We start from the raw sequence: 24899 nt of genomic DNA, 5'->3' as shown, positions 1-24899 counted from the left end.
TAGAGCCGTCAAACTTTCTTCTCTTATCCATGTCTGGTACATTCCCCTGAGCTTTTCATTATTTTGTGTTATTCTTTCTTTGGTTTGATTTGTTTGCATTTTAAGCCACCACTATAGGAAACAATGTATTTTAAACAAGCATATCTAGTTTTTTTAAAAAAAATCAGTAATTTAGCATTCAGTGAACTTGGTATATGGAATCAGAATATATAAAAAATTAATTAGCATTTCTTTTTAATGTGTCTTTTCCCCTCTATGATTTTAAACATCAAAATAATTTTCTAAAATAGTTTTTTCCCCTGCCTGGTCATTGTGGTGTGCCCCAATGTTGTGGCTTTTTCATAAGACCCTGTATGAAACCATCTTGGCTAAAACTTAAGGAAAGTCGTTTTCATCACCAGAACACCCAAGAGGAGCTGGCACAGTTTTAAAACAGGAATTCAAGTTACCAGCAGGAAAACAGCTTGGCTGAGCGGATGTATAAGTTGGTAATCTGCAAAATATGGGAATTTTAATTTGATAATGCCTAAAATCATTTTTTTATAGTGTATTATCAGCTGTTTGGAAAAGGATCAACCCATTTCTAATAAGGTTTATTTTTTGTTATTATTTTTAATGACAGAATAGTCCTACAGTGAGGTTCAAATAGTCCTGCTGCTTAACCCAAAGTATTGTTCCCTCCATAAACCACAATGCCGTCTCTTCCAAGTTGCTCCTTCCTTTTGCTACCCTCCGTATTTCCTGGCTAAGAGAATAATCATGGTTTCACAATGAACATGTTTTTAATGAAAATTTGAATAAAAAGCAATATAAGAGAAATGGATTTATCTGGCTATTTTTCAGAATATTTTTTAGTTGTTACTTTTACTTAGTTATAAATCTGGGTCATACGATTAAGCCAGGAACACATTCTAGATTTCAGCCTTCTTTTTTAAATTGAAGAGCTGCATTTTTCCTTGAGATACTAACTGCTGTCTCCTGTTTAAATTATATAGATTTAAGTAAAAGATCTAAAATAAAAGTGTGGAGATTCAGAAACAAAAGAAACAACAACAGCAACAACAAACTAATAAACATCAAATGGTTCAGAAATCCCAAAATACTATAAAGGATAATACAGAATCGCCTTGAGTTGGAGCTCCCCTCCGCCCTAAAAAAGGTGGTTCAAGGATTTATCGTGGAAAAACCCCTGTCTCTTGTAGCAAGAAAGTATCTGGAGGGGAAAAATGGAATGATTTACATTTAGACAGAAATTTACAGAAACTGAACATAAACCAAGGTTTTAGAAACTTTAAAAGGACTATGAGTTCAGATGGCTCTTTTATTTCATAGTCTGTAGGAAGTATATTTGCTATAAGGGGTGAGTTAGGTTCTGTCAATTTTAAGCTCCTGAGGAAAACCACAGACTACATGATGGGATTGTTTCTGGTACTGACGAGTTGCAATGTCTGCCTCTTCTGTTACTATTTCCTTCTGAGGTTGCTTTTCCAGGCCTGTTCTGCATCTCACTTGCGCAGCTCTCTTGTCTTGCCTTTGCAACACTTGCACATTCCTCCTCCATGTGTCACTCATGCCCCACAGGCCTCTTCAGTGTTGTGCATGACTTCGGCCCTTAATCAGTAGTTGCTGGGCCCAGAATAATTTCTTCTTCTTGTATTCATCATATTGCTTCCTTCCACTTGTCTCAGGCTCTAATTTCATTTGGAAGCATTACAATACTTAAAAAATCTTAGTGATTCCCGTCATTGTAGAATTACATTGTTATTATGGTATCGATCAGCTTCCCAAATTGCAATATTTTCTAAATAACATGTTGGAAATATTTTAGGTCTGGTGTTGTTAGACCTCTCATAAAATCTCATAACATTAAAATAAAGGAATACGAGACCATTTTCATTAGTGCTTTTAATTAATATAAGTAGAACGAAGAGCACTAGGCAACAAAGTTGCCTGTTTTAACTGAGTTTTTGAATAGCAGGTAGATAAAGAAAGAGTCCTTAGCAAAAAGGAAAGCCTTTCCTCTTTTTAGGGAATAGGTGTTCAGCTTAAAGAATGCATGTATATGGTTGGTACGTATAAAATTTCTTCAGCCTCTAATAGAGTGCTATGGGAGAAAAAATTTCCTTCTTTCTATGTTTATAAGAGGATTCAAATAACATTTCATGTTTTTTTAATACTTTCTTTTAGCTGTTATTAATTTAGTTCTGAATGTTTCTTCTTTGTACTCTACTCCTGTGATCTCTCTGTGAAAGTAGGAAAAATAAAGCTTTGGAAAACAATTCTTACATTTGTTTTAAGGAGAGAAAATGAGATTCAGCTTCTGATTCATGAAGTGGTGTCTAAAGCATAAAGAGATAGAAACCACTAACACTAAAATGTAAAAGGAATTACATCCATGTTTTGTAAAATATACACATGATTCATTCAAAACCACAGAGTGGCTTTAAAGCAGGTATGCCTTCAAAGGATGAAAGCAATCCATAAAATGTTTTTAATTGAGCAACTGAAAGATAAAATGTTATAGATGACTTTGACTGATCAAATCTTGAAAAACAAGTGACTAAAAGTGAAAAGGTGAATAAATTCAAGTAGAATGAATAAAGAAATTGAAAAAGATAAGAATTATCAGAAAATTATCATCATAATTATTTTGAGTATTTGACATAATAGATATTGTTATATTAAGCTGTGCTGGGGATTATTTTACTTGTGTTACATATATATGAATTTTTTTAATAGAGGTTAAGAGTGTATGTCAATAAATCCATTTCTACAGGATAAATTTTGATGGTGGCATAGTGTTCCATTTTATGGATGTGCCACAACTTTCGCAACCAGTTCTCTATTGGTGCAACATTTTGCTTCTGTAAGCAGCACTGCACGCATCTCTAATTGTTTTTAAAGGACAGAATACTAGAAGTGAAATTGCTGGGACAAAGTACCAGCCAAAGCAGGTATGAAACTGGTTTAACTGTGGAGTATATGGTCTTAACAAAATAATTCATTTCTAACAGCCTTATAGTGTATTAGAGTATACAAAGCATATTTACATAAATTAGTATTTAAATTTGAGGTAGGTGGCATTATTTTCATTCCTATTTGTAAAACATTTCATAAAACATTGAATTATTCTTTTTAAAAACAACATTTAAAAAATTTATTATGCAAATAGTGTTTTCGTTGCAGATCAGTGAGAAAATATAAATAAACAAAAAATAACAATAAGTTTTTATTTTATGTTTCCCTTGTGCCAGGCACTGTTCTCTGTGTTAGAGTTATAGCAGAGAACAAACAAAATGCCTGCCCTCAGTGCTTATATCCCACCACCCAAATAGATCCACTTGGTAACATTTTGATTTATATTATTATAGACTTTTCACACACACACGCACATACATACACCTTCACACACATATTAATTTCTCACAGAAATGATTTATATAAATCATGTAGTTTCTGTATATTTTTCATATAAATAGTATATCATGAACATCCTTCCATGTTAGTATTTGCTATAGCATGATTTTAAGAGTTGTATATAGATATCCCATGATTTGTTTAATTACTTTCTCCTTATTTGACATTTTAGGATTTCCAGTCTTTTGCCCACATAAATAATATGGAGCTGAAATTCTTATAGCTCAATCTTTGAATATGTCCTTAACTGTTTCTGTAGATAGATTCCTAAAATTGTGTGATTGTGTTAAAAGATATGTAGTTTTCAAAATAAAAAGTTAAAATAAAAAAGATATGTATTTTAGGGGCAGCCCCGATGGCCTAGTGGTTGAAGTTTGGTGTGCTCTACTTTGGCACCCGGGTTTGGTTCCCAGGGATGGAACCACACCACTCGTCTGTCAGTGGCCATGCTGTGGCGGCAGCTCACATTAAAAAAGAAAAAGAAAAAAAAAAAAGAGGAAGATGGGCAACAGATGTTAGCTCAGGGTGAATCTTCCTCAGCATGATTCACCTCAGCAGAAAAAAAAAAAAAGATATGTATTTTAAGTACAGCTAAATTTCTTCCCAGAAAGTCTTTTGTTTGTTTTAAATCAACTTATGCTTCCATTTGGCGGCGTGGGAAAGTGCTCATCACCAACACTGCAAGTTAGAAAATCTATGCTGTGTTGTAGAGGGTGACATTAGATATGTCCTTTTAATTCGAGTTGTTTTGATTACACAGGAGGTAGAGTTGTTTTTTGTTTTGGGGAACTTTTTTAATACTATGGGCCATTTGTGTTTGCCAATGAGTTTTGCCCATTTTGCTGTTGGGCTCTTGCCTTTGTCTAAGAGGTCTTGGTCAGTGTAGATTGGATTATTAACTCTTTGTCATGTAAGGTTCCAGTATTGTCTACAGTTTTGTTTGATGTGGAGATGTTTCATATGTTCGTGCAGTCAGATCTTCTCGTTTTTAAGACAAGGTTTCTCAACCTCAGCACTCGTGGACAGTTTGGGCTAGATAACTTTGTTGTGGGGGGCTATCCTGTGCATTGTGGGGTTTTCCCAGCGTCCCTGGTCTTTACCCACTGGATACTATTAGCACCCCTCCCTGTAGTTGTGACAACTGAAAATGTCTTCAGACACTGCCAGATGTTCCCTGGGGACCAAAATCGCCCCCCAGGTAAGAACCACTGCTTTCATAATTTCTACTTTTGATTTAACTCCGAGATCTTTACCTAAGATCCTGACTACACTTTCTGCCTTAGGCAATCCGTGGCTTACATTTCTTCTTGTGTAGCTACCCGTTGATAGCTGGGGTGCCCTTATGTCCTGGTTTATTCTTGTGTTCCTGGCGTAATTATTAATAATGCCCCTTTTTACTCTCAAGTGTTCCAGTTTGGACAAGAAATTATATGGTCTCTATTCATAGCCCAGCTATGCCTTCAGTGTTTCACTGTAAATGGGATGTGGTGAAAGTATCTTTGTATTAAAAGAATTGGGCTTGGGTTCTAGCTTCTCTACTCACAAGTGTATTGATTGGACAAGTAGGGGTTTCCTGACTGCAGCCCAGGGCACCTGGCTTGCCTCACCTTCACCATCTCTGTAGCTACATGTAGGATCTACTGTCATGCCTAATTGTGGTATTGAGAGCACACACACACCCACACGCACACACACACTCACAGAAATAAGACCTTGATGAGTCCTTGCTTCCGTTATTACTCTGCTATCGGTAAGTTATTCAAGAATTTTGATGACTTCTTTTGTGTTGGATCTCTTTAATTTTTATACTGTCCCTTGCAGCTGATCTTCTCCTTGGTACAGTTGTCACTGATTTCCAAAGCAGCTGGCTCTGTAGGTGGGTAGCTTCCTCATATTGAGCCAAAGTCTGCCTCCTTATAACTCCAACCTATTGGTCATAGTTCTGCTCTCTGGCAAAACTCAGTGTTCTTTCTTCTTCCATGTGACTGTACTTCCAATATCACTTTCTAACTATGGTTAATAGGCACTTGTGGTATTGAAATGTAATTATTCATTTGTCTGTCTTCCCTCCAGAACTCTTAACTCCTTGAGACCGATGATTATGACTTACTTATCTTGTACATTCATCACCTCTTTCCATAAGCATATAGCAGGCCAGTAGGGTGAAATTCCAAAGGAAGTCATATTGCTAATAAAGGAATGTGTATGGGGGAGGGGAGGAAGTAGCAAGAAGTGTTAATAACAACAACAATCACAGCTAACACTTATTTCCCACTTGCTATGTGCCAAGTAATGTTCTAAGCATTTTACATACATTAGCTCATTTGTTTAAGTCTAGGTTCATGGGATTTCAAAAAATGGCTCTTTTGAAAGATCAAATAAATGATGAATGAATTCATAACCTAGACTTAGCTCTAAGAGGAACCATTGATGTTCTCAGAGACTTTATTTTGGAGAAAATTACAAGAAAGGCACAAAACATAAGTAGAGTTGCAGATCTGAGAGGCAGGTTCTAATTAGAAAGGTAATGCTGATAAGGGTGTATTCTCTTAGGATCCAGTGTATCTGTGGATGTTGAAGAAGTTTAATGAAAGAGATCAAGAGGTGTGAATAAAGTAGGGTCAAGAAGAGACGTGTTTTTTGTTTGATACTGACAATACTTGAGAGACTTTTCATGGCTGAAATAAGGTAAAAAGGAAGGGCTTTGGATAAAGAGCTCTGAATTATAGGGTGGGTAGGGCAAAAGAAAATTGACAGCCTTTTAAACTCTGAAAGGAGAAACAGATAAAGATTTTTCTGTTTTCACAGTGAATATGAGATTAATATCTAATGCATCTTTCTCCATTTTCCCTTTCTCTTATGTTTCTTTTGTTTTGGCTGTGCAGTCTGCCTTGAGCAATAGGAATTGACTTTTATCTTCCCTGTTGAACAAAAGTAGTTATTAAACTTAGTGTTGTGTTCTAGGAGAATAAGACTGATGTTAGCGAACACCAATGATGTGATTTATTAAACATCATATGTGTAAGAAAAATCAATATGAGAAATATATTTTTCTTGTGAGTGTTGTGATTTGTTTGATGTTTTAACTAGTGGGCAACTTGCATTCATTTGGTGGCCTCTGAAGCCCATAATTTGTGGCTTATTCAGATGACTCAGATTAGCTACTGCGCTAGATCAGGTTTGCATAGAGTCTTTGAATAGCATATGGAAAAGAGTCGCCAACTAAATATGTTTTTTATATAAGGAAAATGATGAGCCTTACTGCAAAACGTCAAAAAGAGTGCACATTTTAAATGCAGAGTCTCTTTTTCTGAATTTATATAACCCCAAATAGTTCCTAAATTACATTTGATTCCCCTCTTCAGAATGATCCATCTAAGTAGAGTGAGTTTGGCATTGGTATTCATAACCAAAATAACTCTAGGGGAAGTTTTGCCAGCAAATGCAGAGATGATGATAATTTGAACCTATATTTGTAGATAGTATTTTATAATTTACATGCTACCTTAACTGGTCATTATTTTATTTGCTTCTTACAACAACTCTGTGAGGTGGCATTATTCCAGTGTTGTAAAAGAATAAAATGAAGCTTAGTGGTGTCGTTGATCACCAGGAAAATGGTTCAACTGGGAGCAGAACCTGTGGAGCAGTTCACTGCTTTTTCCTCTCAGTTGAAACATCCTAGTCCAGTGACCACCTCGGAATAGGGCTGTTCCCGTTGATATGAGTCTTCCTTCCACCAGGTTAATTGCTGACATCCTTGCAACTAAGTACTAGAGGTGATGGTACCATGGTGGGCATGGTAATGTGTGTATCTCTAATGAGATTGGGACGATTTAAAGAGCTTACGCCCTTTACAAGCTAAATGCTCAATTAATGCTAGCTATTTTTATTGTTATTAATATAAACGTTTGGTCTTTTTTGGCCCACATCCTCCACACTTTCAGAATCTGATTATCTTCTAGTTATCTCCAGTTAGGATCTTAATATAGAGAATGGGAAGGGAAAATGTGTTCATTTTCCTCAGTGTACTAAGAGACTGGGGTTATACTTGCCAACTATAATATATACGTGTGTATGAATATATGTATGTATTTATTTCAAGTGTATGTATACCTATGTGTGAATTCTTCATATTTGAATATGTGGTGACTTAGGTTCATCAGACATTATTAGTTCTCTACCATTTAATAGGCCTTGTGGAATTATGTAGTCAGTTCGGGTAAATTTAAGAAATATTGGTGAAAAAGGTTGATAAATCAGAAAAGCAGATATTTCATTGAGATACAATGGAAATGATACCAGTATGGATTTTTGGAGTTGTGATTCTTGGCTTGTGTCTCTGGGTAGTGTGTTGTGACTAAACCTGATTGGGGTGACTCGGAGACTTCCCTCCTTCCTAGATGTCTCCCTGTCATTCCAACATAGCAGAAGTCAAGTTTCTTCCTAAAATATCTCTTTCTTTTCTTTTTTCTTTCTTTTTAAGTCTTCAGTTATGTTTTACATTTCCCAATAGTTGCTCTTCTGAATCTCATTAGCCTGTTTGTTCTCTGCTCTACCACAGACTCCCCTCCCTGTTTTCTAGGGTCGGTTGACTCTTGGTTGACTGATGGCTGATGACGCTGATGTAAAAACTAACTATGTGGCTGATCCCTGGGAGAGTGTATGTCTCCTTATCTCATACTCACTCTCTTTGCTGTAATGACAAACTGCTTTTAAGGTTTAATACATGAAAATTTTGATGCTTTGATATTTATTAAAATTAGAGTCATTTGATGATTTCTAAATTCCATACTGAGCTCTCAGACACTTGGAATGAATAAGAATAGGAATTGGGGTGTTGGGGATGGGCAGTGGAACAGATGTGTTATACCTGTGCTTCTTTAACCTGGACCAACTTTTGAGAATTCTTTGTCTACTGCTATTTCTAACTAGTAATGGAGCTCCAGACTGCTTCAGGCAAGCTATTAGACCTTTAGAATTTGTGTGTAAGTGATTAAGTAAATCCTAAAATTCACATTTTCATGACCACCCAGTCCTGTCTTAATCGATTTTCTAAGAAGTTTTAAAAAATATTGTTTGGCAAGAAGGGGAAATTACTTTACCTGTGTGATTAATCTCAAGGAAAATTTCACTCTGGCATTTCCTTCAGATCCTATGCCAGATTTCTCCCGGAAGCAATGATCACAGAGGGAACAAAGAAATTCTAAAGGATTTGAGTGATGGAATGTAGAGATAGGATGAAACAAAAGAGAAAATTTGGTAGTTAATAAGATTTATGTATACTTGTAATCTAGAGTATCCTTATACTTTAAAATGTGCTATGTAGCCTTAAACTCCTAAGATAATATGCAGTTTTAGCTTTTATTCCAACTGAGGTTTCTTTAGTACCAGAAGATATTTACCTGCTGGCTTATAATAAAGAAAACTACCACTGAAATAAAAGTCTAGTGTAGTATCCTAACATTTTTATTAATATATCTGAGTAAAATTATGATTATTCTGGTATTGCTTTTAGCAAAAATATGGTTGATGATCTAGAAAAATGCCATTGTTTATATTGCTGTCATTAGGTGAACTAAATAAGAAGGATTAGACAGTGCTCTGTATAATTTCCTTAAACAGCTAGCTGAAGATATGTGGATCAAGATGCCTCCCATAAAGTTACTGCTGTCATCTCCTAATTTAAAATAATGGGGATTAAATATAATGTCGTCCCTTGTATGTAAAAATATCTTAAGACCAGATTCTCAGTTCTTATAAAAATCTTCAGGGGTTTGTAAATTAGGGTATTAGTAAAGGATACTATTTACTGAGCCTGGATTCCCTCCATGATTTTCACTTACTCTTGAGTGAATGGCTGACTGAATGGCAAAATACCTTATTTAAATAAGAATGCGGTTAACCTTGAACAGGTAGGCAGTCCCCTAATTCAAAGTCTAACATATTTTCCCACAAGAAGAAAAATAATTTATAAATTTTTCAACAGATAGATATTCAGCCATCCCAAATACCTCTAGCTTAAGTGAAGTCAGGTTATATAAAAAGATGACCCCTTCATAAGTATTCTGTGAACATTCAGGCTTTAAGACTTTGCTTTAATGCCTTTGAAAGACAGGAAAATATGACTGAACTAGTTCTCACTTGCACAGAATTTTGTTTATTCTGCTTAGTTCAGCTTAAAATTATTGAGGCAAGGGGAGCCTGTTGAAATCCCCTTGACGTTCACCTGCCTATTGAAAAGTAGTTCTTTTTTTTTTTTTTTTTTTTAATTTTTATTTATTTATTTTTTTCCCCCAAAGCCCCAGTAGATAGTTGTATGTCATAGTTGCACATCCTTCTAGTTGCTGTATGTGGGACTTGGCCTCAGCATGGCGGGAGAAGCGCTGGGTCTGTGCACGCCCGGGATCCGAACCCGGGTCGCCAGCATCAGAGCGCGCGCACTTAACCGCTAAGCCACGGGGCCGGCCCGAAAAGTAGTTCTGATTTGCCTAGGAGCAGAAAGCAAGATGTGATTAGGTAGTAGAAAGTGCTAATGCTATGGGTGGTCTTTTCTTGAAAGTTATCTTCAGAAAGGATCCTCCCACATTTATTGATCACTTTTGCTAGTGATAAAAAGATTGGTCCCTACTCAGAAGCAGCTCCCAGTCTGGTAGAGAAGATAGGCGTATAAATAAGTACAATAAAATATGTTGGTGCTGTGGTAGAATATAGGCAGTGCCTTAGGTGTACAAAGGAAGGTGTAGGGAGTGGTCATTTATACCTGTGGGGTCAGGAAAGCTTCACAGAGAAGTGACCGGAGGGTCAGAAGATTAGGTGGGTGTTCACCAGGTAGATGCATGTGAGAGGGGAACATTCCAGGCAGAGAGAACATCATGAGTAAAGACACAGAGATGTGAAATGTCATACACAGCAGACCATTCGGGGACGTGCAGACATGGCAGTGCAGCAGAAGCATGCGGCACGAAGTGTGGAGGGTCCTGTGAAAGATTTGGCTAAAGAAGTTAGTAGGCGCAGGTCATCAAGGGCCTTGCATGCCTTGGTAAAGCATCCAGACTTACCCTGTAGGTGTCAGACAACCTGGTGGGTTTTAATTAATGGCTTCTACTTCTCTAAGGATAGAGAAGAAAATCCTAACTTTGACCTAGGGACTCTGCATGGTGTGTTTCTTCTCCAGCTTCCTCTCCTTCCACTGTCGACATCTTAGCTCATAGATCTCAGCTAAAGTGTCGTCTGTTTAGCAGACATTTCCTAAGCACCTGTTATGTACCAGGCACTGTGCTGCATGCTGGGCATCCAGACAGGTCACTTCTCTCATGAGTTTCAGTGGAATAGCAAGAGATGGGCAATAAATATATTAACAAGAGAATATCAGGCAGGCACAAGTACTGTGATGAAAATAAAACCAGACAGTGCAGCAGCATCCGTTCCTCACAGGCCTCCTGACCTCCCTGCCCCCCGACCTGGGCAGCTCTTCTGTGTCACACTGCACAGCTGTCCTTCATAGTGCTTTTCACGATTTGTAAGTATGCATTTGGATGACTGTTTGATTGTAAGCCAAGCAAAGGCAGGGACCCTGTCTGTTTATCCACAGATCAGGGCCTGCCACAAGGGAGCTGCCCAGAGGGGCCGCCTGGTGAGGCCTAGTGGTTGAGCACGGGCTCAGAGACCAGCCTGCCTGGGTGCAGTTCTGTATCTGGCACTTGTTAGCCCTGTGGCTTTGGACAGATGACTTACCTCTCTCAAGAGATAAGGTTGTTGAGAAACTTAAATGATATATTTTGTGCTTAGTAAAGGGCCTGGTACTTGTAAGCATCCAATTAATGTTAATTATTATTGTTATTTATTAATTAAAATTTATTGAATGAGGAAAGGAGATGGGGAGATTTGCTTTCTATAAAAAATGGTTTAGCCATTCTGTGGAGCAAAGCTTGAGGATAGACCAATTCGGATAACAAATAAAGTAGTTATGATCGGGAGAGCCTGAAGGGGCATTATTAGGAGAGATTTTGAGCTGAAAGGACTTGGTCATTAATTAGATGTTGTAGTGAGAAAAAGAAAGGAGTATCAAATAACTTGTAGATTTCTGACTTGGTTGGTTGGATGGATAGAGGTAGGGAATACAGAAGAAAGAGCAGGTCTTGGTGAAGAAATAATAATTCTGTTTGGATTTGGGGGGCTGGTTGTGAGTTTGCTCTGCTTTTGGTATGTCCAGCTGGAGATGAATAGGGCCATCCTTGAATCTCAGGAGATTTTGGCAGGAGATGGGAAAGTAAAGATATGGGACAAATAGAATGAAAGTTATGCCAGAGGAGCGTGAATGGATCAACTTAGAAGAAAGCTTCAAGTCCTTACCTCTGGGTGCTCTGGCTTCAGCCACTGCTGTTCTCTCTCTGACATCCTTGCTGCCTCCGCTCCAGCCACACTGGCTTCCTTGCCATTCCCCAACCCCTCTGGACTCGCCTACCTGAGAATCTTGGCAGTTCCTCTTCCCTCTGCCTTCTCATAGATATCTGCATGGCTTCATTCAAACCTCTGCTCTGTATCACCTCCTCTGAGATGTCAGGCACACCCTCACTTTGCCCTCCTGTCCCTCTCCTCTGACATATTTTTTTTGTTCTTGGTCTGTTTCCCTCCCTGGAATGTCAGCTCCCTGAGAGGCGGAGACTTGGTTTTATCTATTACTCTTTCCCCAGTACCTAGAAAATTGTCTCACACATAGTAGGAGCTCAACAGATGAATGAATAAGTGAATAAGGAATGTTGCTTATTGTTTGATGGGATTAATAGGCATCAGTCAAAAAGTTGCACAGATAAATGTGAAATTACAACTGTGGTAAGTAGTAAGGCGTTCAGGACACCTAACCTGTCCATGCCAGGTGGAAGACCAAACTGGAAACCTGTGCTTGGCCTCATTGCTCACCTTAGTCTTCCTGTATATGGCTTTCTGGGATGAGGAAGGAGTTTCCTGGGGACAGCTCCAGCTGCGCCCCCGCCCCCCCTTGAGCTACTTAGTTCATGGGACTTCAATTGCATTTGTAGGAAACAGTCTTTCTGGGAAGTGATTATAGACAAGCCTTAGAAATGAGATTTTTTTTTTCAAGCTATTCCCTGGTCACAAGGAGCTCATCTTAGTTACCCACAGGGACATTTTCCATTTGCAGAGGCACATCTCTCGGGTCTCTTCCGTACATGTTTTACTTGCTGTTTTAGGGCTGTGTGGTAGCCTCGATGAATTGGAAGAGTGAGTGCCCTGGCCACGGGGAGCAGTTGCTAGGACGGGCCTAGATAAATGTAGGCCCCGTGTTGCTAGAACCTCTGATTTTTCAATACAAGCTAGACATTTGGATTTTCCTGTGAAATTTCCTGAGTTTTAAATGTTAAATGTTGGCTCAATTTTTTGAAACCCCGTGCATACCAAACAAAACCTGTCAGTGGGTTGAATTTGCCGTGAGGAACTCCCCCATCCCCAGTTCTGGCCTTTGAAATAGGACATATAATTTATAGATGATCATTTACCAAAATTAAAAAAAAGAAAAGAAAAATCTTCCTTCTCAAAACAGAATTCTTCACAACTAAATAGTGGAGTGTAGTTTTCTCCCATTATTTTCATCATGCTGCGAAAAGTGGAGTACAAAATAACCCCAGTAGCTTAGGTAGAATCAAGCTGGGGGCACTGAATCTTCGCTTGTAGATTAAGTGGCTAGCTTTCTTGGACACGTGTGTCTTCTCGAGCTATACCATAGACAAGCTCATTGCTTTTAAACTAGAAAAGCGGGGGATGGTACTGCTTTAGCATCCAAAAGGTATAAAGTCAAGGAAGGTCAACTAAAAATTGCTTCAAGAAACACCTGGAAATTTCAAATGTGTTTACAATTATTTCTCCACTGATGGCATTATGTTTCAGAAAGTGCTATTAATTGTAATAGAGTAGCGCACAGCTCTTTGTGAAATATAAGTCCATTGAATATCAGCACCTTCAAAGACAATAAAAATTCCAGCCTGCATTTATCTATTCCCCTGTGAGGAGTTACTACCATGTATATTCTATCTATCATTCCATGTGAAATTCTTTGGCTTAATCGTCTCTCCTTTATTTGCAGTTGTCTGAGGTTGGTTTTGCATTTTGCAGTTGTCAAACAGCTGTCAAATTAAAAGACCAGATCCTAAAGTTAATTTTCATTTCATGCCATTCCATATTAGTACATTTCTTGACAAGTATTTAAAGAGTTATCCACATTTCTTAATCATCCTTTCCCTCATTAGCCAATTTTTTTCCCACAAATGTCCACACACACATTAAGTATGATACTCTAAATATCTTTATTATTTTCTAAGCATGGTTTTTAAAAATTCACATGAGCTTTTAAAAAAATGGCTTGAATTTAGACAGCCAATTAATTCCGCTTTTCTTTTTGCAAGAAGAGAATATCAAATCAGTTTAAACTTGCCATCCTTATTTTCATTGTCATGCTTATTTTTATCCTTCCTTTTATCATTTCTATCAAGTTGAAATCTAAGTGGTAATTGAACATAGAATTCTTAATTTGCTCTCTAAATGTCTGTACAGGGTAGTATTATAGTAAAGAATTCAGCATTCACTTTTAATAATTCATTGATCAAAGAAGTATTTCTGGATATGCCATTGATGTTTTACTACAAAGTATCTCAAGCTGCCAGCAGGTAACATTAACACTGTAATCTTCTGTAAAAGAGATCTTAAAAGATAGACTGAGGCATCTTAAAATTTTTAAGAGTTTATTTGAGCAAAAAATCATTCAAGTTGGGCAGCACCAAACCACCAGAAGTGGTTAGGAGGGCTCCACACACAGGAGCCAGGGGAAAGACTATCATGGAGAAGAGGCGGCAGCAGCGCAAGGGAATTATTCGATTGGCTCTAGCTTAAGTGGTTGCCTTATTTGCGAGTCTCCTTGGCTGTTTGTGTTCCTTGTCCTTAGGTTTTGATTTCTTAACCTTGAGGCATTTCCAGGCTTAGGTTTTGTACGTGGGCTGTGGAGGCAGTAGAGCCACCTCAGGCTAGTGGCCTCCTTGTTAAACAGATGTCCACTCTTAGGTGTTTGATGAATACTTAGAGTATACCTACTAGAGTTAGGTAATTTGGTAAAAGAACTACAGTCATATGCATATATAATTCTTAGTTATTAGAAAACACCTAAAATGGGTAGTCTTAAGTATGGTCATTAGAGATTAGTATGTGTTAGCACAAAAACGTTCCCATTTTATTTATATTTAACTTTTTGCACTAAGGTCATTTTATTTTATTTATTTATTTAATATATATATATATTTGTGTGTGTGTGTGTGAGGAAGATCGGCCCTGAGCTAACATCCATGCCAATCCTCCTCTTTTTTGCTGAGGAAGACTGGCCCTGGGCTAACATCCATGCCTATCTTCCTCCACTTTATATGGGATGCCGTCACAGCATGGCTTGACAAGCGGTGCATCGGTGCGTGCCCGGGATCTGAACTTAACCGCTTGCGCCACCGGGCTGGCCCTGTAAGGTCATTTTAATCAATAGTTGTTCAGTACTTGTCTTCCATAAACTTGTTTGTTAGATAGTGCTTGGTTTAACCTTTTCTCGGTTTTAACACATTTACTCTGATCTCCTAACTCCTTGTATATTTTCTCTGATACACCATTTATTCAATTGCACTGTATGTTTTTACATTTCTGAACGTTTCACTAGCCTCTGAGCCTCTCTTTGGCTACAAGGGCATATTTCATTTATTTGAATCCCTGGTACCTGGCACTCAGTGAATGACTGTTAAACAAATGAATGACAAAATGAGTCAGCAAATGAGAACATAAGTTCAATGGTTAAAAGAGCCTAACTAAACATTGTTCCTTTGTTCCTTTGTTATTCTGATTTCATCAAGGCTGTTATTTAAAAATGAAATTACATTTTTTACAAGATAAAGAGGAAGATAATCCTATTGTTTATACAAATTTTCTTGGAAATTTGTTAGTCATCTTTGAAAGGATTAGCATTGAGATTGTAAAAAAACAAGTTGAATTAAAATTGGGTAATACTAAGGGAGCAGATAAAATCAAGCTAAAGTTAATGACAATGTAAAAGTTTTTTATAACAGCAAAGTAGGTTTGTTCATGCAATACTAAATGAAACTGTGTATTAATTTCATCATCTTTGTCATTTGAAGGCTTTTAAAAATTATTTTTCATTAATTGGTATTCCAAGGTGATTTGGAGGTAATGTTATGAGTTATATGTTCCCAGTGCTTACAATAAATAGCTGTTAGTGAAAATGTATTCCAATGATACATTTCCTCATCAGACACTTCTTTACCAGAGGAAAAAATTAGATAGGAGATACAGAAACCCAGACTCTCCCTATACCTTACTGCCTACTCAACAATGCCACGTGGATTCCATAACATACCAGAAACGTACTGTCTAAACCCGAACTTCTGATCTTTCCCCTCAAACCTGCTCTGACTGTCCATCTCAGTGGCTGTCAGTCAGTCCAGTATGATGGTTGCTCAAGCCAAAGACTTTGGAGTCATTCATGATCCCTGGTTTTCTCTCAGACCCCACATTCAGACCATCAGGAAATTATGCTGATTGTGTAGACACACACACACACGTTAGCTGTAGGGTAGCTGTAGGGGTTGTCTGGATTCTCCAACCAATTCTCACAACCTTCACATTACCACCACTTGTCCCTTGCCTGGGTTCTTGTGATAACCTCCTAATTGGTTTTGCTACTTTTGCCTTGCCGTTCTCCAGTCTGTTCTCAGTATAACATCCAGAGTGATGTTCTAAAACATAAATGGGATCACATCCTCCTCTGCTCAAAACCCTCCAGGGACTCCGCAGCCCATGTGAACATCCTGCCACCCACCCCCGAGTTCTGTTTCTTCATACTAGCCGACATGTTTTTTTCATCTTAAGTCTAAAGAAAAGGAAAATGGTCTTATGTTCATAATGTGTTAATTACCAGTATTTATTATTGGTATTTTCTTATTTGTTAATTGCCATGATTGTTCTGTCATATCTTTTGTCCCTTTTAGCATGAAGATATTTTCTTTTTAACTGATATGTAAGAGCTTTTCATGTATGTAATTTGTTGCAGATTTGTTTCTGAGCCTGTTGTTGACATTGCTCCTTGTCTATGTTTATGTTTTGGAGTATATGGAGGCCTGACATTTTTAAATATTCAAATCTGTCATTTTATAATGGTTTCTTTCTTGGGAAGGATAATTAGAAAGGCTTTATATCTTAATATGTGGATTCTTTTAAAGAAATAGGTTGTGAGGTGGTGATTTAACTTAATTTGGTCCTAAATTGTTAGCATGTTATCCCAGGATTATTTTGAAATGCCACTACTTTTAATAGCTACGTTCTGTTATACTTTGGATTTATTTCTGCTTCACTAATCTATTCTGTTTCCAGAACCGCACCTTGTTAAGTAGTATATCTCTATTACATACTCTCTCTCAGAGGATAAGTCTTCCTGCAGTGTACTTTTTGTTCAAGACTTTTCCGGTGCTTCTGATCAGTTTACTTTTTCAGATGAAGTTGAAATTCATTGTTTTGAAATTCTTTAAAAAATATTGGATTTTAATTAGAACTACATTGTACCTGTAAATTTATTCGGGGAAACTAGATATCTTTTTACTATTCAGTCTTCTTATCCAGAAGCACTCCTAGATTCTAAGACCATTTACTAGCACTTGAGGGCAGGATGGTGCTAAGACAACGCTAAACAGCATTAGACACACCAATCAATCTGAAGATGAATCCCAGTTTCAGAAATGTTAAAATGTAGGGAGAAAAGCATGCATAAGAATCAAAGAAATATGCTAATTTTTTCCTGTTTGCTCATGCTTTATATTCTTAGTCAAATGTAATTTCTAAAATTTAGATCTTGTACTTTTTTTGAATGTTCATTCCTAGTTTTTCTTAGTCAGCTCTTAAATTTTTAGTTTCTTTAAAAAAGTGCCATTTCTTACCTGTTTTTCTTTTTATATCTACCCCGTACTCAAGCAGGGTTTTTTTTCCATGCTAGTTGTCATATCTTCCTTTAGCTCTTCATTATGGTATTGAGAACAAAAAGCAGATGCTTTCCAAAATTTACTTTGGTTTTTCCCTAGTAGGGTTTTTTCTAACCATATGTTCCACTGCCTCTCAGTACTGTTTTCCACTTTTTATGCTGGGAGGTTTTGATAGTCCCACTGTTGTTATTTTCCCCTGTTTATTCACCGTTGAACTAAGAGAGGTACATTCAGTCATAGTATTTGCTCTTATGCGGAGTGTGTGATATTTACTTGAAACTGCAGGCCTCTCTGCTCTTGTGATTTGCCACAATGGATATGTGTCTTGCTCTCACCAGACTCTGATGTTTATGGAGTGTTCATCTGCTCTGAGGTGACATTTCCTGGTCCCAATTCTCATATTTTGTGGAAGTTTGTAATTTATGCCTTTATGGAAGCAGTTGGTTCACATATTCAACTCATGTTCAACTCTTTTGTCTTCACCTGAGAGTCTATTGTATATACCAGTCACTAGGCACTGGGGACACAGTGATAGGCAAGAAGCAGACATGATCCTTGCTCTCAATGGACCTAATGCCTAGTGGGGAGTGAAGAGGCAGACAATAATTAAATTATCACAAATTTTATTTGAAAATTATAAGATTACTTTAGTGAATGCTGCAAATGAGAGGTACTTGGTACTATTTGAGTTTGTAAAAGGGACGATAATGATGCTCAAGCTGAGATCCTAAAGATGAGTGGGAGTTTACTAGGCAAATTGAGGAGGGAAGAGCATTCTAGGCAGAATGAATAATATGTGCACAAGCCCCATGGCAGGAGGGAGCATGGTTTAGAAAAACTGTCACTGGACAGAAGCAGGAAAAGGGAATGTTGAGTGAGATGAGGCTGCGTAGGAGGGTGTTCTTATAGGCTACATTAAGATTTTTTTTAAAAAGCATTTCAAAGCCATTGTCATACTTTAGCAGAGAGGGATAACCTGATCAGAATCATTTGAGCCAGAATGGATGCAAAGAGAACAGCTAAGAGGCTTTGCCATACTCTAGGCAAAAGGTGATGATGGCTTACACACTACCAGAGTGATGCTGAAGGGGCAGATTTGAGAGATATTTAAGAGCTAAATGAACAGTTAGATATTGATTATCAGTGGAGGAAAGAGGGAGAGAAGTTGTCGAGGCTGATTCCTGAAGTGTAACTTATAAAATTAGGTGGATGGTGATACCATTCACTTCTCAAAGAGGACTTAGGTTTGGTGGAAGGATCATGAGTTCAGTTTTGAATGTGTTGAGTTTGAGGTGCTTTCAGTGCAGCCAAGAGGAAATGTCAAGTAGACAGATAAATATATGGGTCTGGAGGTCAGAATAGAGGAGTGTGTTGCAGATAGAAATTTGAGAGTCATCTGCATAGAGATGGTAATGGTAGTTGTGGACACAAATGAGATTAAATGGCCTAGGACCAGCCTTGAGGAGCTACACTATTTAATGGCTTGTAGAGGAGGATGACCTTGCAAAGGACACTAAGAAGAAAGAGAAGAAGAAAACCTGGGTATCACGGCAGCAGAAGGGCATAATTAAGAAGGAGTGAGTGGTCAATAGCGTAGAATGCTGCCAAGAGGAATTATGAGCTGAAGACTAAGAAAATGTATTGGAGATAATGATGATGAGATCATTAGTGATCTTAGGAAGAGCTGTTTTGATGCTCTGTTGGGTGGGGAGGCCCACAGTGAGGCAGAATTCCAGAAGGTGTCATTCACATGGGATAAAAATGAATGGTACTTCTAGGAGTTGTGTGGTACAGTAGTCGTGGGAAGCCAGATTGGAAAGAGGAATAGAAAGATGATGAAATGGAGGCACGGAGTGCAGGAAACTTCACATGAACATGGTGAGAGAAAACTGTGCTTCTGGAGTATAGTGTCCCAAGGCTTGTCCAAGCTTGGTCCCTCCAACTGATGGCTTTATAAGTCTCTAAAGCTTAGATCCTTAGAAATACAGGAATTATGATGGGGACAGTCTGTATCTTTGTAGCATGTAGTCTTCCCATTCAGGCATTAGTGAAGTTTTCCTTCTCCGTTGTCTGTCTTCCATACTATTAATTTCCTTTCTTGACATTTTCATCTCCTTGTCCTTTCCTCCTGAGTGAATGTGTCATGCTCACTCTGCCTATGACTGGCTTAATTTCCTTCAGGGTGGATTTTGTTTCTTCATATTTCTAGTGCTGATTTTAATTCTATAATTATATTTTAAAATTTATTTGTTCATATCTTCCAGCTCTCTTTTTATAGCGTCTCAGCTCCTCAGCCAGCTGTATTTCATCTCACCTTTGATTTCCAGTCTTATGATCTGAATTTTATTGTAAGTAGGAAGTAAACATCCATTTTAAAAATTATATATTTATTCGCAGGCTCTTTCTAAGAACCATGGCAAGAAAAAAAGAATCATAAATTGAAAAACTGAAGCCAGAAGCAAGGTTAATGCTTAGGGGTGCATGTCTTAATATCCCGCTCCGTTGCTCTAGTGGCTGCAGCTTAGCTGCTTACGCTTTAGGCAACCTAGGAATCACAGTGCAAGTGGAAATAGTCATGAGTTCCTGCAGTCGCAGTGCCCCGAGAGAGAGGCTGCATTCCAGGATGGTTCAGAACACAGGTGTGAGTCCTGGCTCTTAATAGTTGTGTGACATGGGGCAAGTTACTTAACATTTCTGTGTTTTGATATCTTTATCTGTTAAATGGAGACGGTAATAATAGCATCTACCTGTATCATGTGCCGTCATTGGAGACAGGTAAATAAAACATTATTTCTACTCTCACAACCTAGTGGGAAATATAAGATATATATACAGATAACTGCAGTTGAGGGTAGAAAAAATAAGAGAAATAAAGTGGCATAGGATATCATAGAAGAAAAATTATCTCTGGCTTGTACAGTGGAAGGAGATAGGGAATGGTTCTAGAGAGGGCACATTCATGATTTGAAGATAAGGAGAGGATAGTTCCAGTCAGAAGAAATAACCTGAGCCAAAACAGGGTAGATGGAAAGCATATTTACATATGTGCACATCTGTGGTGTGGAGGGGCCTAGAATGTCAGATTGCAGAAAGGAAGTAGTTGGCCATAAGGCTAGGGCCATTTTATTGAGTGTCATAATTGTGAGGCAGAAGAGTTCAAATTTGATTCAGTAGGAAATAAACAGCCATTGACATGGGAAAAGCCTAGGGGCGTGTTGACCAGTTAGGGTATTGTTACCGCAGCCCCAGCAACTGTAGGATACAGCTCAGAAATCATGGTGATAATAAGGAAGAGGAAATGGATTTGAAGGAGAAAAGGGCCTTCATTCTGAGAAAGTTGATTTAGTTTGAGCTGTGACTTTATTAGTATGCAGATGCACACGTTGGCCTGAGTGGCAGCCTCCACTTTGTGATTAGCATCCTCTTCCTCACAGAACCCATGAGGCTGCAAAGTCTTCACTGTGCTCTGGTGGTCACTGTCAACCAACTGAAGTGAAGTCACTGTCAACCAGTTGAATGTGTTGGTATTCACTAACTGTGATCTTTCCAAATCCTTGCTAGCCTGCTTCCTATAATTTATCATAGTTTCTTTGGTTAAATTTTGAGGAAAAGTAGTGAAAATAGAGAGAAGTTTAATATAATTATAAATAAGACTCTGATAAGCAAAAATACTTTTAATTGTGAGTGAATGATTGGCAGTGCTTTTTCATGAAATTGAAAAAAAAAATTTAAGAAATGCCAAACTTTCTATTTAAATCTTTAGTTCTCAATTATTTCTGTAACTAGTTAACTTCCTAACTTTTGCTACATGGAAATTTCAAGAATGTTAAAATTGGGTTATATTACAAGTGAAACAGATTTGGCTAGCTAAAGATCATTTCTTATAAATTCTTATTCTTGCTTGAAGCTATAGTATGGTGGTCATGGACCATGAACTGTTCAGTTGCTGATCTGAGGACAGTGGGCCATGTCAGTGGGGAGTAAACCTAACTTACTGCTCTCCTTTTCGGATGTCTTTCTTTCTGTAGACATTTTTTATTGGCACTTATCCAATTTGGTGAGAGAGGGATGGGGAGAGATGGTAAGAGGTCTGTCTCTCCTAAGAAGAAATTTGTGTTTTTGTGGGTATCCGTGAACTATTATGAAACCTGATCTCCGAGTAGAAATCTTGCCATTATCAGAGTTGTAAATATAAGGCTAAAATTTGCCTACTAGAGGCAGCTGCTTCTGTCAATCCACATATGTTTAGTCAAGTGTGTTCCCAATAATCTGCTTCCATCTTTTATCTGATCTGTTAGTAGGTTGATTCTATTGGGTTGGTTCCTGCCTCTGCTGGAACCATATTAATGCTATAGGCTTTGGGCCGGGAGTCACCATAATTCTGCATGTGCCTGCTGGCCGGTGTCCCTCTACCTGTAATTTCTTGTATCTCCTGGCTCCTAGTAAAGTGGATTATGCTTTGAACTTTCCATTTTGCTCTGCTTGCAGTGTGCAAGCCCTCAAGGCCTGTGCCTTGGTGACTTAGTGCTTCCTCTGTCTCTAGCTTTGCTACTCTGCAACTAACTGTAATCATAATAATGATGATGATGATGATAGCATCATTTTAGGTCACTGGGCACTTTACATACATCATCTGGTTTTATCTTCATAGCACCCCTGTAGGCTAGACATTGTTTTCACCTTCTGACAGATGAGAAAATGGATGCTCAGAGAAGTTAACTGATGTGCCTAAGGTCATTTGGCCAAATGGCGGAGCTAGAAGGCATTCCAGTTTTATCTGGGTCCTGAACTCTTTTTGTTTTGATTCTGACTTACCCACCTGGTTTCTAACTTTGCCTTGACTAAACATTCTCTATTCCCAGGTTCGTACCTCCCTTTCACCAGCAGCAGATTTCCAGGTCTGACCTATTCCTATGATGTTTTCTGCTTGATGATTTAGCCTTGCCATTCCTCTCTCTTTTCTAGCTCCTCACCCTGTAGTCTGAGATTTTCTAGGCGCGGGGCTGAATGAAGGCTTGGTTGGTGGCAGTGACTGTTGGGATTCCCTGAGGAAGAAAAATGCCCTTGGCTAACTGAAAGAAGTCCTGCCAATTGGTGAACGGTGCTGTGATCTCTGAGACTAGGTCTCCTCACTGCCATAAAGTACACCACACTGTCTCTCAGTCTTCTGAAAGCCAAGGTACTAGACAGTCCATTGGCCAAAATACCATTGCTTCAGTAAACCACATTAAATTAATATCTTTCATGATTATGCATCTGCCAGAAACCAGCTAAATCCTGCCTGTACCCAAAGAAACCGAGATGATGTTTCCAGTGTTTGCCTTTGAGGGAGTTGCCTCAACATGGAGCCTGCCTGGTTCAAAAAGGGCTTAAGAGCAGAAGCCAAGCCCATTCAGGACTAGCACCAAACAGCACCTAAGAAGATGTGTCAGTTGGATGTGGAGAGGGGGCTAGGAGTGAGAATGATACTGTAATGCCTTACATTTTTAGAGCACTTCACAGTTTACGGAGCTATTTCGTGTGCCAGGTCTTTAGTCTTCCCCACAATTCTTTGAGGTACATGGAGCAGGTACTCATACACCATATGAGTACAGATTAGGAAACTGAAGCTCAGAGTTAAAATGGCTTGCCTTGAGTGCCAAAGCTCAAACTCAAAATTCCAGTTTCTTCTATCACTAAATGTGCTGGTTCTTCTACCAGCTCATGCAGTCAACTCTTGATCTGGGGAAGTGATAGCTTAGAATTTTTCTTTAAGCTGCAGATTCACAATCCATCATGATGAATCTAGATCCCAAAATCATAAGTCTCTTCTCAGCAGCATTAACTCAGTAATTTTCTTAAGATTATTTGATTAAAAAGGACTCACGTAGGCAATATTATTGATGTGTAAACTGTGAAAATTAAGACTTTTTTAAGAATTTAGGTTTTTTTCCCTGTAAAGTAGCCTAGAGCATGATGGAAACACATGAAATTAATTTGTCTGATCAAAAAGAAAAATTTACACAAATCATAAAATTAGGAAGGCAGTTTATAATGAAAGGCATTAAATAGAGAATGTAAATGTTATTTCTGTGGTCTATTTGGTATTAAATTTTAATATAAAGAATGTATCCCAAAGAAACTGTGAAATTGATTAATAAATCCACTCTCCTCCCATGTTAGGCAACAGGAGATGGAGTGAGCCAGGGCTTTCTGTCCAGGGAGAAGCGTTCTCATGCTCATAGGGGCGTGGAAGGGCTAGCAACATGAGAACAACAGGTGCATGCAATTTATGTTCAAGAGCAGTGTAAGTATCTTTAATCAGTCCGTTTTAAGTCAAACCATATGATGCTCAGACTTAGACCTTTTTCCTTTCGGTATCAAGCCCTTTTCCCTTTTCTCAGTGCTCCATATTAGTAGTACCCAGCTGTGAATCTAGCCTTGCCTTTTGTTACTGAAAAGCAGATAAAATGTTTACAACAGTTACAGTTGATTGCATGGCAGTTAGTTTCATATTTCTCACTCTTGTCAATGTGATGGTGGGTCTCTCAAAAATAAATCAGGTACTTCACTCATGTTTTCTGCTTAGTTCAGCTATAAATAGGTTAGTTGCATCAAATATTGCAGGGTGACTGCTCTGTTAGACTGGTACAACTCTTTTCTAGTGATAGAAGGAAATGCTTCATCTCTTTAATTTGGCACAAAATTTGTGAACTGTGAACAACCGCTTTAGGGAGATTTGTATTTAGAGGTTACTACACTTCATTGCCATTTCATCAAAGATGAAATGGGAGAAGTGGGGGATAGTTTCAGTGATATAGAACCATATCCTAAGAATGTTTTTTTTTTCTTTTTTGCTGAGGAAGATTTACTCTGAGCTAACATCTGTTGCCAGTCTTCCTTGTTTTTTGCTTAAGGAAGATTAGCCCTCAGTTAACATCTGTGCCAGTCTTCCTCTATTTTGTATGTGGGTTGCTGCCACAGCATGGCTGACGGGTGGTGTAGGTCTGTGCCTGGGATCCGAACCTCTGAACCCAGGCCACAGAAGCGGAGTGTACCAAACTTAACCACTACCATGGGGCCGGCCCCTAAGAATTTTTTTTTATAAGAAATTTCATCTTGTTTTTTTCCGAATTTCCGTTAACATAAAATAAAGAGGTTAAAATAAAATTTCCATAGGCCAATTCAAAGTTGATTATTTTTTCTTAATCTGTTTAGAATATTAGAGTTTGGCATGCTGCTGCCAGTCCCACGTCCTTTGTCAGTGTATATTTGTCCTCATGGTTCGTGTTGCACGTGTAGTTTGTTAATGGGCCTCTTGATCATTAGGATGGTATGTCCATTTCGTAACACCCAGGTGTTAGGGGATTACTTGTGGGAATCACATAAGGAGGAGGAAAGTGACCTATCATGTTCGTGCCCTCCATGGGCCAGTGCAGAGAGCCCACGCTGGGCGCCGCTTAGCCTCCT

At 38.3% G+C, this 24899-nt stretch overlaps 1 protein-coding gene across 2 annotated transcripts in view; it reads left to right on the top strand.

The window, feature by feature from the left end:
- COX10 (cytochrome c oxidase assembly factor heme A:farnesyltransferase COX10) overlaps window positions 1-24899 on the top strand; it is a 125423-nt gene that overhangs the window by 30029 nt on the left and 70495 nt on the right. The gene's annotated exons all lie outside the window — the stretch shown is intronic.

This window comes from Ceratotherium simum, chromosome 16 (assembly GCF_057802395.1).
Source record: "Ceratotherium simum simum isolate JZ-2026a chromosome 16, ASM5780239v1, whole genome shotgun sequence".
Taxonomy (NCBI): domain Eukaryota; kingdom Metazoa; phylum Chordata; class Mammalia; order Perissodactyla; family Rhinocerotidae; genus Ceratotherium; species Ceratotherium simum.
Note: the sequence above shows the minus strand (reverse complement) of the source record. Positions and strands in the feature narration are given on the sequence as shown.